This window comes from Carex rostrata, chromosome 5, assembly GCF_964058835.1.
Source record: "Carex rostrata chromosome 5, lpCarRost1.2, whole genome shotgun sequence".
Taxonomy (NCBI): Eukaryota; Viridiplantae; Streptophyta; class Magnoliopsida; order Poales; family Cyperaceae; genus Carex; species Carex rostrata.
This window is the reverse complement of record NC_135922.1, coordinates 10,869,713-10,884,477: the sequence shown is the minus strand read 5'-3', so window position 1 is coordinate 10,884,477 and position 14,765 is coordinate 10,869,713. Positions and strand designations below refer to the sequence as shown.

Here is a 14,765-nt window from a genome sequence, read left to right as displayed (position 1 = left end):
TAGCTTTAGTTATCACCGGACTGTATTTGGTTTATCTGTAACTCCAATTTTAATGATTGTTTCCACAATTTAATGTAGGTTGATAGTGTCCCGATCGTCGCTCGAACCTGCAGATTGTAAATTTGCGTTAATACAAAACCTAAATGAAATCACTCTCAGTTGTTTCTGGCGAACCGGGATGAAAGATGGAAGTGCAAAGCATAGAACCGTTTATGCAAGGAGCTGTAATTAAATTATAGGACATACTTGTGTGGCTGTGTATATATAAATTTCAGATTGCTAGACTACTCTTCCATTTATAGATATATAGTCTTAGTCTACGCTGATTACCTAACAACTCTCCTACACATGGTCCATGTGGTAAATCATTGAAAATAGTAGGGGTGTCAATGATACCCTTTTAACTGTTTATTCTACCCGTACTATATTTTATAAGACGGACATGGATAAGTTTTTTTTCGTTAGTTTATTGGATATGAGTATTGGTATGAGTAAGGATTTTTCGTTAGCTAATGGGTAAGAGTAAGGGTACGGGTAAAGATTATTTCATACCCGTTATCCTATAGGGTAATTATAAAAAATAAAATTATATGATATTGATTTAGCAATTAATAATTAGTGATGTTCTTTTTTATTAATTGAATATTTTTTTGCTATAAGAAAAATATTAACCATATTACTTTTATTTACATGTTTTGTTATTTAGTTAAATAATGAATTTGTTCGAAAAGATATTTGTGTTTTTAAATTTTCTTGATTTAAAAAAAACAATTTAGGTAGAATTGATTGAACATTTTTTTAATAATAATGTGATTGGATATGTGTGAATGAATGAGTTTTGATGATATATTTGTAAAATATAATAAAAGTAATTATTATATTAGTATTATTCATTATTCACTCTCTACCATTTCGTTATCTGATAATTTTAATAAGAGTTGAGTTGGACAAGGTGAATTATTAATTGTTAAGAGTAGGATATGAATATGAAAATGTTTACACCCTACCTATATCGTATGCATTAACACTACTTGTATATATACTTACACACATTGTATGGTATAAGGTCAATTCTTAATAGTAAACTTCACATCGAAGCAATAAAAGAGGGTTGTAAAGCTAGAATAGACACAATAGTCAATATTGTTATAGTTTTGGCACTATATCCACCTTTGCTGTCTTTCCGAACTCATAACGTACAGATATTTCGAAGGTAGCACACTACTTGATTGATTTTAGATATTTCGAAGGTAGCACAGTCAGCCAACTAATATTTCATCAAAAAAATTGAATAACTTGTTTGAAAACCAATTAGAACAAAATATTTGGTAAATGGTACTGATCGACGGATGTCATGCACCTCAATTGATATCATTGCTTATCTTTTTTTTCTTTTGTTTTTCCACGTGGACAATAGTCACATGGCCGCAATCATTTAAAATAATAATTTATGTGCAAAGACTATATTTAGAAAAATGGTTTTTTTAGTAATAGCATTAGTACAAAAAATATATATTACCAACCACGGTAAAAAATGGATTTTTATTTTTTTTACTGTGTCAATACCGATTGAATAATCTTCATACCATCTTGCACCATTATATTTAAGACGTGAATTGCACATCTCATGTGCATGTGTTTCCAACCAAAAACACTTTTATGCCCAAATTTCTCATCTATATTTTCTATCGCATTACCATTCACTGAACTATTATCTAGTGTAACTATGAAAATCTTATTATTGAACTTCCATTCAACTAAAACTTTCTCAATTAAAGTTGCGACTGCTGGACCCGAATGCGGGTAAGACATTTGTCTGAAACTAATAATTTTTTTTTTGAAAATTGAAGTTCTTGTCGATATAATGTGCCATCACTAGTGGAGAACTTGGAATTAGTGTCGGTTGTTTATAGGTATTAGTGTCAGATATTGGGCGACACTAATAGAGCTGATACTAATACTTTTAATTGACCGACACTAAAAGTAATGCATTAGTGTGGGCTCTTTAATAAGTAGCCGACACTAATAAGTATTAATGTCGGCTATTTATTAAATAGCCGACACTAATACTTATTAGTGTCGGCTCTTTAATAAAAAGCCCACACTAATACTTTTTTTTTAAAATAAAATTTATTATTCGACCAGCTACCGTATATTTTTGCTGGCCTATATATAAACAAGCAGTCTGAAATAAAGATATCAAATAACACATCCTAATTTACAAATAACACTCACTAGATAAAATATCACATTTACAAAATCAAAGTTTATCATTATTCAAGACACAATTTCATAAATCTAGAATCAGTAAAAAAAAAACTATAATTTACTAAAATCAAATCACAGTGGGTACAATTCACCTATAATTTTACTCAAAAACACTTATCTAGGACTTAATCAAATCGCAGCGAACTCCTCTCCTCGTCAGTAGCAAGATCGCTATAATAGAGTAAACCATATATTCATGAAATGATTCTGAATAAGTGTAGGTGCAATTTCAGGAAATAAAATAGCTAACTAGAATCTTGTAAGACAATATAAATAAAATCATTTGAAAAGATGGCTAAAGGATATAGAACACCTTTTTTCTTAGACGACTTTTTCTAATAGCCTCTCTGTTTTGTGCAAGTCTTCTCTATGCTCTTTTGAATCACCATTGGAAAAAATAGAATCAGGATCGGTTATATACAGATATCAGTATCGGTTCACAACCGATCCTGATGAGGGTGACACAGATACCAAACAAATCTGTATCGGTTGTTACAACCGATACTAATAGTTACTATCTGCATCGGTTGTAATTAACAACCGACACAGATCTATATTGTAAATTAGATTTTTTAAAATTCAGAAAAAAATTATCAGGATCGGTTGTACTGTACAACCGATACAGATGTATATTTCAAATTAGATTTTTTAAATTCAGAAAATAACTATCAGGATCGGTTCTTACGTAAGAACCGATACTGATTTGTGTTTAAATTCAGAAAATCACTATCAGGATCGGTTCTTACGTAAGAACCGATCCTGATACTCTATTGAATTTTTAAAAAATATTTTTTATTAAATGACCAGCTTCCATATTTATTTAGCTGGCCGAAATTTCAAATTATCACAAATCCTAAATTATCAATAAAACACATCCTAAATTAATTTTCAATAAAACACATCCTAAATTAATTATCAATAAAACACATCCTAAATTAATTATATATCATACACATCCTAACTTATTACAAAAAATTCATGTTCCTAACTTCCTCTCGTCTTAATTTCTTTCAGCAAAACTTTGGCCCACATTTGGCGAAAGTCGGCAAAGCGTTGTACCGTATATTTAGCGGGAATATCTTGCATTTTTAGAATTTGTGAAGAGCATATATATACAATTAAATTGTGTATTTTATTATATTTGAAGCAACAATTCTTATTTTTGAAAAATTTATAAATGCATTTATACCTTCAATTGCGGAAAAACATCGAGACAGTGCTTTATTATGTCTTGCATGAGCAACATGGTATAATATGCACATTCCCAGCCGGCTGGTTGTTGTGGGCACTATATAACAAGTTTCAAAAAAATAAAATGTTTGTATTACGAGCATACAAATGGCTTATATGTATATTCATTATAATTATATCGCAATAGGAACTATTACCTTGCAATCGTTACGAACCGTTAAAGAAGCACCCATTTCCTTTATGAAGACGTTGTTGAAATATGAAAACATTGAACAATCAGTACTTACGAGACATTTTTGAAATGATAATATAATAATAAAATCATTAGTATTCTAAACAAAACGTAAAATTTAGGAAAGACACTTACTCCTCGATAGCAGCACTGATCATCAGCATTCTAATGTACCAACAACAAGAATTAGCAACAAGAATTTTCTAAATATAATTGGTACCCGAATTAAATTGGTACCCGAATTATTTCTCAAATTGGTACCTCTTAAATTGGTACCCTAATCTATCAAATTTGTAACAAATTTCTAACAAGTATATTCTTAAAATAACTGGTACCCGAATTTAACAAATTATTTCTAACAAATTTCTAACAAATTTCTCTCAAATGTCTAACAAATCTCTAAAACAATTTCTAAATTCGGTTTGGTACCCGAATTGTAAACAATTAATAAATTCGGTTTGGTTGATTTGAAACCGAATTGATTTGATTTGATAATTTGAAACTACTTAAAATAGCAAAACTAAAATAGCAAACTTACCTAAAATGAGAGGCGAGTGGACTGAGAGGAGAGGGCCGAGCAATGGAGCCGGCGGAGGAGAAGACAGGACCGGGCCAACGGAGCGGCGGAGGAGAAGAGCAATGGAAACTCAAAACGCACGGCTAGGTCACGGCTAGGTCACAGCGGAGAAGAGAACACAGGACCGGGTTTTGAGGTTTCAAATCAGGGCTAGGTCACGGCGGAGGAGAGGGTTTTGAGGTTATGAGGGTTTAGGTGTTTTGAAAAATTAGTAAGTTTTAAAGAATATAGAGGCACCGGTTGGAGAGGGAATCCTATCAGCATCGGTTCCTAGCTTAAGAACCGATGCTGATAGTTATCTGTATCGGTTCTTAAGCTAGGAACCGATGCTGATAGGCTTCCCTATTTAAAATAATGCGGATTACTATCAGCATCGGTTCTTAAGTTAGGAACCGATGCTGATAGTGCTATTTATTTAAAATTGTGCTTTTTATTTATGAATGTGTATGTTACTTTAAAATATTAAAAAAAGGATGTTTATGTGTTATTTTATATTTTTGTATTTTAAAATTAAAAAAAAAGGATTTTTATGTGTTATTTTATATTTTTGAATGTGTATGTCATTTTAAATATAAAAAAAATGTTTATGTGTTATTTTATATTTTTGTATTTTAAAAAAAAATCATTAATGGTGCAGAAAAGCATGGCCCGTAAAGTGAATTTCTCCTTGCTGTATGCATCATACATTTGCACTCCGGGTTGCCATAATTCTTTTAAATCCTCAATCAATGGCGCTAGATACACATCTATGTCGTTCCCGGGCTGTTTGGGTCCTGATATGAGCAAGGTCAACATGATGTATTTGTGTTTCATACATAACCAAGGCGGAAGATTATAAATGCACAATAGAACCGGCCAACTGCTATGCTTGCTGCTCATGCTACTGTGCGGATTTATTCCATCTGCACTCAGCCCAAGCTTTAGATTTCTAGGGTCACGTCCGAATTCAGAAAACTCTCTGTCAATATTCCTCCACTGAGGAGAATCAGCGGGGTGCCGTAATTTCCCGTCTTTCTTCCGGTTTTCGGCATGCCAACGCAGTAATTTCGCATCTTTAGCATTTGAGAACATTTGAGAACAAACGTTTGAATCTCGGTTTTACGGGGAGGTACCACAATGCTTTTGCAGGAGGTCCTTTATTCGGTTTACAATCATCACTTTTATCACTGGCAATCTGCTTTGGTTTGTAACGTGATGCACCACATTTTGGACACTCGTGAAGGTCTTCATACTCATTTCGATATAATATACAATCATTTGGGCATGCGTGTATTCTTTGAACTTCCAAATCAACTGGGCACAATATTTTCTTTGCTTCGTAAACATTGGGTGGTATCTCGTTTCCTTCCGGAAGCATTTCTTTTAAAGTTTGTAATAGCTCAGTAAAACTTCTATCACTCCAACCGTTAGATGCTTTAAGGTTATACAATTTTAATTCACCTTTCAATTTTGAAAATTTAGAACAACCAGAATACAATTCCTTATTAGAATCTTCGTACAAATTCTCAAACAAACAATACTGCTTATCATTATCAAAATCCTCTTCTATATCACGTAACATTTGATCAAAATTATCACATTTATCTACCACTATATCATCATTTTCTTCGGTATGATACTCCTGTTGCTCAGTACGAGTACCTACGTCGGTTTCCAATCCCCGTAAGTCATTCCCCTCATCTCCAACGGTATGGTATTCCTGATGCTCAGTACCAGTACCTATGTCGGTTGGAAAACTCTCACCATGCCATATCCAACACTTATATCCTTGCTTGAATCCACGACGGATTAAATGGCTCCTCACTTGGTTCGGGTTGGAAAATTTTTGACCATTGTTACAATCACGACAAGGACACAACATCATTGTACTCCCCTTATTCGCCATATCTTCCATAGCAACTCTGATAAATTCCTCGACACCTGTCGTATATTCATCTGATACACGTGATGTTTCGTACATCCAACTGCGGTCCATCTGCAATTATAGTAGAACACAATTAATTTAGAACAAGCTTGGGGTACTAAATTCTATTCACAGTAAGGCTTACATGGGGCCTGGTTACCATCCTATCCCACTCTTTGAATACTTCGTCTCAGTAGTGACCACGTGTTAGTCGTGTTTTAGTATTTAAGAAAATTTCGACAGCATTTTCCCTTAGTTCCCCGAGTATTCGGGGAACTAATAAGGAGAAATGCTGCCGAAATTTTCTTAAATACTAAAACACGACTAACAAGTGGTCACATCCTAATTGAGACAAAGTATTCAAAGAGCAGTCCCAAAACGGGGACTATTCAAAATTAATCCCTAATGGATCAATTTTGAACGGGTATCATGACCTAAAGTCATTAATCATGCGGTTTTGGCTCTTAAGACAATACTCTAGCTACATATATACTTACTACAAATCTATTTAGTCTAGCTATCGAAATACAAATTTATGCACAAAACTAATTAAACATGAGTTTTATGTTGTACTTACAACTTTTTTAGATGTCGTACCGAGTGAGATGAAGATCGCTGCACCAAATCTCTCAATAATAGCCAAACTACAAAATTAAACCATTGGAACCTAAATAAGAGATGTATATATATATAACATGGACTTGGCTACGGTGCTATATATGGGTTGCATAGAGGCCTCCCGTGCTACGGCTCAATATTTGAGCTTTCAAAATCCTAACGGTCGATCCGAACCGTTCATCTTGTTCTCCATATTAATATGTGTTTGGAGACCAAATTTTACATTTTTTGGAAATTTTTTACTATTTTTTTAGATTTATTGAAAATCGCTATTTTTCAGAAAAATCTGGACCATAAAAAAATAGTAAACAATTTCCAAAAAATGTAAAATTTGGTCTCCAAACACATATTAATATGGAGAACAAGATGAATGGTTCGGATCGACTGTTAGTATTTTGAAAACTCAAATATTGAGCCGTAGCACGGGAGGCCTCTATGCAACCGATAGCATATTAGCCAAATCCTATATAACATATATATATGATGCATGCTAGGGTATATATGGGTATATATCAAAAGCTCATATATAGCATGCATGTGCAAATATAGTTATATCAAAAATTCATATATATCATGAATTTGCTCATCTTCACATATAAAGAAAAGCTTCAAATATAAAAATGTATTAAAACCTAAAAGATAGATTAGGGTTTACAAAATGAGCCGAATTAGAGCCTAAATTGTGCTAGATCTAACATCAAACTTGAGAAAATAGATGATTAATCAATTAATGAACCTGAGAACGAAGAGTGAGATAGCTGATCAATGCCAAGTAAGATAGCTGCTGCGCCAAGCAATGGAGGAAGAAGAAAGAAAAATGATTCTGTGAAGAATCAGACTTTGGGATAAAGCTAAATAGGCACTATCAGGATCGGTTCTTAGCTTAGAACCGATCTAGATACTATCAGGATCGGTTCTAAGCTAAGAACCGATCCTGATAGTTGATAATTAGGATCGGTTCTTAGCTTAGAACCGATCCAGATACTATCAGGATCGGTTCTAAGCTAAGAACCGATCCAATTAGTTCATGTGCTGTGCTTTCATTAGCTTTTAGTATCGGTTTTAGTGATAGAACCGATCCAGATAGGTATTAGTATCGGTTGGTTCGTACACCCGATCCAGATAAGCCGATCCTGATTCCTGTTTTTCCACTAGTGAATGGACCTAGCTGCATAATCGGAAGGCAGAGAGCAAATGAAAGAGGGTTAAGTTAATACCCTGTGAATTGATGCTCAATGAAGGCCTTATATGCCACTGTCTTGATGAAAGAAATGTGAAATATGATTATGTCAACTAACAAGGATCATTTGTCATGCTGCTGGTTTAAGAAACCCCATGTAATGTTAGGCTTCCATGCCTTATTAATCTATAGTGACTAAAGTCTGTGAAAGACATATCTCTAAGCCAAACATTTTGTATTGTTGTATTTGAAATATATATACACATTTTGGATTGGCATGGCATCAAAATCCACCAATTTCATTCACCCACTTTATTTATCAAGTAAAAGAAACATTACAGTTCTTACCAGTATAAATAAGTAGGGCTTGATTATAAATATAAAAAATGGGTAGATATATACCTCCAAAATTGCACAGTCATATGTTCTTGACCGCAGAGCTCCATAGAAATCTAGCGCTATATAAAGAGAACAAATTTGGTGTTAATCTTAGCACTGATAATTTTACCAGAAAAATTACCAAACTACCCTTCAATAGTTATTTCTCATGACATAATCCATAGGAATTAATTGTGAATTATATTTAAAAACAAAAAATGGGATTAAAAAGATTACATTGGTTTGGAAATGTGTCGACTATGCATAAAACATCATCTCTTGAAATACCATCTTTTGTATACATCCGATGAACTATGTTTACAATATCCTCTCGATCTGGCTGCCTGAGTCAATTATTTTATTTATCACAAAAGTTACATTTAGGTACAAGGTTATGATAGTAATTGTTACAGAGAAGCATACCAGTAAAATTTGTCCATGGACCTCTCACATCAGAATCTCTCCATTTCTGGCCAATGCTAACTCTTGTTGGATTATCTGATAAATTCATTAGTGTGCCTACCACTATCTGGTTATTCACTGTCATTTGTGTGTTTCCTGTCAATTCGTTCAAATATTATATAAAAAATTATACTTGCAACAAACTGCATTAATAGTTAAAAAGAAATTATATGAAGAACAAACCAAATCTGCCAAGACCAACATCTATATCATTGATAATTAAGCGCAAATTTCATAGAGCGAAAGGAAAGGAAAATTGTAAGACACTAATATTATAATGTTACCAAAATCTGAAATTAAGCGCAGATGTTGTAGAATTGAGCAGAATTGAGCTTGCATGTTTATAAAACCTGAAATTCTCTTTGTAATCAAGGTTACTACCCAAATCTGAAACCATCTGAGCCAAGAGTTAATTTTAAGCTAAATAATCATCCAGCATATATATATAACAGTTAATTCAAAAGCAGCACAACAGAACAGTACCACCATCATGCTTACCTATTCGAAATTGAAATTAAATTTTGCTTATCTATTCGAAATTGAATTCCTTGAAACAAACTGCACAACTTTGAAACTAGATATGCACAAAATCTTGCTTACCTATTCGAAATTAAAATTAAATTTCAAAATAATCTCACCATCATGCACATAATATCTTCAATTAGTGCGTGTATAACAGCTCAATTTTTTTTTACTTTTTTTTGTTGAGGATATGACAAAAAGTTGGAAAGAACAGAATAGAGGAAGGGTGATAAACCTTGAAGTTCTCCTCAGCTCTAATTGCAGTCAGCTCACGTGGAGGTCACCAGGGCACGGGTGAGGCGGTCGCCAGGGTTAGGGGTGCTCACTGTAGGGGCGAGGCGGTCGCCAGGGTTGCGTGGAGGTCACCAGGGTAGGGGTGCTCGGGAGACAGAGGCATACCCTCTGTGAATGGAACCTCCAGTGAGAATGCGGCGGCGAGAGTTGCTACGCCGGCGACGGAGTGTTAGTGAGGTGCGTAGAGTATAATACGGAAGGAGGCTGCGATATGAGAGAGTTCCTAGAATTTTGAGAGGTGTATGAGAGAGAGGAGAGATCGAATGAGGGTTTTGAGTGAGAGGTAAATTTGGGTTTCGAATGAGGGTTTTGAAAAACCCTAGAGATGAGCAGGAGAGAAAAATGCACGTTTTGATGAGCCGCGAAACTGAAAATGAAAATGGTGCGTGGGTTTATACGCGAAAATTTTCAGCATTGGTATCGGCTGTATACAAATAGCCGATACTAAACTATTAGTGTCGGTTGTTTACTAATAACCGGCACTAATTGTTATTTATTAGTGTCGGTTATTTATAAAAAGCTGACACTAAAGTATTAGTGTCAGTTATTTCTAAAAAGCCGACATTAATTATTAGTTATTAGTCAGCTATTTATAAATAGCCGACACTAATCGTATTAGTGTCGGCTTTTTGTAATCGACCGATACTAAAGTATTAGTGTCGGCTTTTTGAGGCAACACTAATTGTACGTTCTCCACTAGTGCATTAAGCACAAATATCTCAAATTCACACTTCATGTTCAAATATCGGCCTTGAAAGACATCCATAAATCTAACTCTTCAAACTCCTTCAATGATACCGCAAACCCCTTATTATATTACCTCCACACAATCATTTCTTAAGGTTTGCCGTCCAACGGCTTTGCATTCGGATACAAGTGATCTCATAGTTGCTTCCCAAACACGGCTCTTAATGACGGAAAATGGTATCTCGACATTGATAAAAAATAGTGTCATGAGGCTACGGGTCACTTCGGTATTAAATTTATAATTGGATGTACCAAACATATTACCATCTTTACCCAATCCAAACTTTTTCCTTTCTTCTTCACTGATTTTGTCGCTAACATATTTGATATGGCGACATAAGTGTGTTGTTCCCAAATTAGGACCAGTAGCAAACTCCATGGAACAATGCCTGCACACGGCTTTTGTTTCCAGTTTATCAAAATGATTCCACGCTTCTGATTTCCTTCATGAATCACTTCGCCTTACTACAACCGATCCACTCTCGGATTGAACACTAACATCGGGATTTTGGCTCCCAGATTGCGACATTACATGTACAAGAAAAAATAACTTAGTAAAAACAATGCAAATTTATTAGTTATTCAATACTTCACTTTATTACATTATAAAACATTGGATTTAGTAACATATGTATAATTTGTACTTTCTGGTGTGTCACTATGTCTTCAAAAATTACCAAGTGAATTGGTGAATCTATGTAAAAACTAATAAAAATAGTTGCACTAAAATACGACCTCTAGCAATTGGAATTTATCATTCACAAGTAATTATTTTAGAGAAATTTATTAGTTCAAAACTAACAAACATGGAATTTATCATTCAGAAGTAATAATACCAATGTTGAACACAATCAAAACACAAGGCATCATGTACTAATACTGAAAATGCACATGTGCTATGCATTGGATTTGATCTCATGGTGCTACAGAGATCAAATTAATCATATTGCCTATATATGTTCAAACATCATGTACTATACTGGTACCTCTTTCTTACCAGTTAAACTTTGATTACATCTCTGATAAATGAAATTATCAGCAGGTCACATCCTATCTAACAATAGACCTCTCCATTGGAGAACCCCAATTAAAATAAGAAACATTAGAAATTCAAATACCCAACAAGGATTTCATCGGTAAACCAAAACTATCGCTACTAATCTACTATCTCCGAAAAAGTTTGTACCTTGAGGCGAAGAGGCGGCACAACTGAGGTAAGAAACACTAAGGTTAAGAAGAGAAGGAGGTGTGGCAGCGAGACAGAGGAGAGGCAGCGGCGGCGCGTGAGAGAGAGATCTGCTATCTCATATGCTCTTCATCTTGGTGTCAGACAACTTAAACATGTTTCTTCGCAATGCCGCGGATCTCATGCCCCAACAAGCTTGATTCAAACCGGAGACAATCCAGTATGCTGATGACACACTGCTGATCTATGAGTCTGATCAAGACATATTTGTGACGAAATTACGTACGGTTTTGCCTTAGGTTTTACCTTGTTTTCTCATATTTATCCTTTATTTATTAGTGTATTCACTTACTAGTTTCCAAGTTTATGTTTTAATGCAGGAACCATGTTTTGGGGCTATTTTACATCATATGTAGCAAGAATTAGGTCGATCGAAAAAGTACAACATTGGTTCTAGGGTTCTATTACGGACTATTCCAACCAATACGGGTCAAGCTCATTATGGACCAGGAGATGGCCAAATCCAGCAAAGGCACTATATGTTTACGGACCGTATCACCTCATATGGTCCATCACAGTAGGCGCCCTTTGTTGAATAACTGCTCCAGCTATATCCATATCAGATCCATTGGACTCCAACTCATTGCCAGCGCCCCTCCCTCCTATAAATACCCATCTGGATTGAATAACCAAACCATCTTAGATATACTTCGTATTTTTGTTCTATAGTTTAGTTGAGAGGAGTGTAAACATGCTGTTTCGCGGCTAGACAGATTTTCTTAGGGCTAGGCTATAAACCTTGTTACTCATGATGCTTTGATATATATTTTGTGTTTGATCATTGTTTAGTCTTTTGTCGTTTGATATCTTTTGTGCTTCATGTTCAAACTCTCTCGGTTATGCTTGTTATTCTAGACCGCTACTGTGATGGCCACACATGAAAATTAGTCACATTTGATTAACTGAAGAAGCTAATAGTCGGATCCACAAAAGTATGCATGGGAGTCTCGATGAATGTCGCATTGTCTTGCCTTACCATGGGGACACCCTATAGGATCAACCGAGGGACCTAGTCAAGTGAAGGTTGTGACTTTGGGCTAATGACATATCTCCTTGCACTTCTCAAGTCAAACCTTAACGGGAAGACTTGATTAGTAGTGTGGTTGATACGCGAAAGCGCCAGTCGGTGTGATAGGATTAAAAACTCTCTTACAATTACTGAAAACCAACATCAAACTAAAATAAGAATCAAAGCGGATTAAATTAACAATGGTGTGCCAAAACTATAGGAATCAACATCTCCTTTTGACTACTCTATTTATCTTTGGATTCGAAAATACGAAGTTGCATCTTTGATCACCAACAACTCTCCAGATCTGATTTTGTCTAACCCTTTAACGGATCGTGATTTGATTGTTCAAGACCAATAATCTTATTCTCTGTAGATCGACACTCGATTATAGTACTCGATAGGACCATACGCTTGTGATCTGATCAGAAGTACATACAGGTTTTTAAATTTAAAAGAAGTGACACGATTCACCACATCAAGCTTTTTGACATCGTTGCCGGGGAATAACGATTATTTGTGCAAGGCCTCGCGAGAAGCCCTTGCGTTTGACCATCAAATCTGATTTATTTGATCTGACTTGACTTTTTAATTTTTCTTTATTTTAATTTATGCTTTTCTACTTTCTTTATTTTTCTTTTCTTTATTTTTATTTTAGATCTACTAAATTTTTATTTTTATTTTCTCAGGATTTTCCACACTGGCCAAATCATTTATTCGAAGATCTGAAAGGATTGCACGTAAGAGAAGATTGTTCACTTCAAATTCACCAACAAGGGCTACATCAAGTCCTTTCTCTCATGACACTCGAAGTTAAGAAGATTCATATTTGATCAATATGGAAGGCCAACTGAATCCACTGATCAACAACAATGATGGACGTCAAGAAAACACTAGTGAAAATACGAACACAACAAGACCAAAACTGATGAGAGACTACTTCATGCCGCGCGCTAATGATCCAATCTCAAGCATAGATCCACCAACAGTTGCATCCCAAAATTTCGAGATCAAACTTGCACTTGTCAATATGGTGTTGCAACAACAATTCAGAGGACTAGCACATGAAGATCTGGATCTTCATCTGTCAATCTTCCTTAGAATATGTGAGATGATTAAGATCAATAGAGTTACTGATGATGCAATTAAGCTAAGGCTCTTTCAATTTTCATTAAGAGATAGGGCTAAGGCATGGTTATTCTCATTACAGCCTAACTCTATTTAAACTTGGAACCAATTGTTCAATGTCTTTATTGCAAAATATTTTTCACCTTCCAAAACTTCAATGTTAAGAAATGCAATTACTAATTTTGAACAAAAAAGTGGTGAATCATTGTGTAAAGCATGAGATCGATACAATGATATGTTAAGGTGTTGTCCACATCATAGTTTAGAGAAATGGTTAATAGTCCAAACTTTTTATGATGGTTTAACCCCCACCGCTAGGTTGTCTATTGATGCTTCTGCAGGAGGAGTAATTATGAACAAGCAACCTGACGATGCTTACAACCTCATTGAAGAGATTGCACTCAACCAACACTACTGGAACTCAGAGTGCGAGAAACCAAACACAACACCTGGCATGTACCAAGTCAACGAACTCATCGCGCAAAATTTTATATTTTTTGGGAATATTTTTACTATATTTTTAGAATTTTTCAAAATCAGTGTTTTTCTGAATTTTTTTTATTATTTTATTTAATGAAAAACACTGATTATATATAGAGAGAGTAAGGCTACCATACATTGCAATGCATAAGCATCTTTGTGCATTGGACTATAAATCATCGGATTCAAAGTCCAAATAACCGATCCAAACCATTCATCTCGTTTTTCATATTAATATGTGTTTGGAGACCAAATTTTAAATTTTTTGAAAAATTTTTACTATTTTTTTAGATTTATTGAAAATCACTGTTTTTTATGGTCCAAATTTGTCTAAAAAACAACGATTTTCAATAAATCTAAAAAAATAGTAAATTTTTTTCAAAAAATGTAAAATTTGGTCTCCAAATACATATTAATATGGAGAACAAGATGAACAGTTTGGATCAGTTATTTGGACTTTGAATCCGATGATTTATAGTCCAATGCACAAAGATGCCTATGCATTGCAATGTATGGTAGCCTTACTCTCT

At 34.5% G+C, this 14,765-nt stretch overlaps 1 protein-coding gene, 1 long non-coding RNA gene and 1 other non-coding gene across 3 annotated transcripts in view; all 3 read right to left on the bottom strand.

The window, feature by feature from the left end:
* The window catches only part of LOC144554118 (fatty acyl-CoA reductase 3-like), a 42,330-nt gene that overhangs the window by 24,978 nt on the left and 2,587 nt on the right, over positions 1–14,765 (bottom strand). The window lies entirely within an intron of this gene.
* LOC144554593 (uncharacterized) lies at positions 8,259–8,770 on the bottom strand. The gene is made up of 3 exons (XR_013511659.1): positions 8,585–8,770; positions 8,372–8,427; positions 8,259–8,279 (listed from the first exon to the last, which is right to left on the bottom strand). It is a non-coding gene; the product is annotated as an uncharacterized LOC144554593 (long non-coding RNA).
* Positions 13,913–14,019, bottom strand: LOC144555010 (small nucleolar RNA R71). The gene has a single exon (XR_013511931.1). It is a non-coding gene; the product is annotated as a small nucleolar RNA R71 (small nucleolar RNA).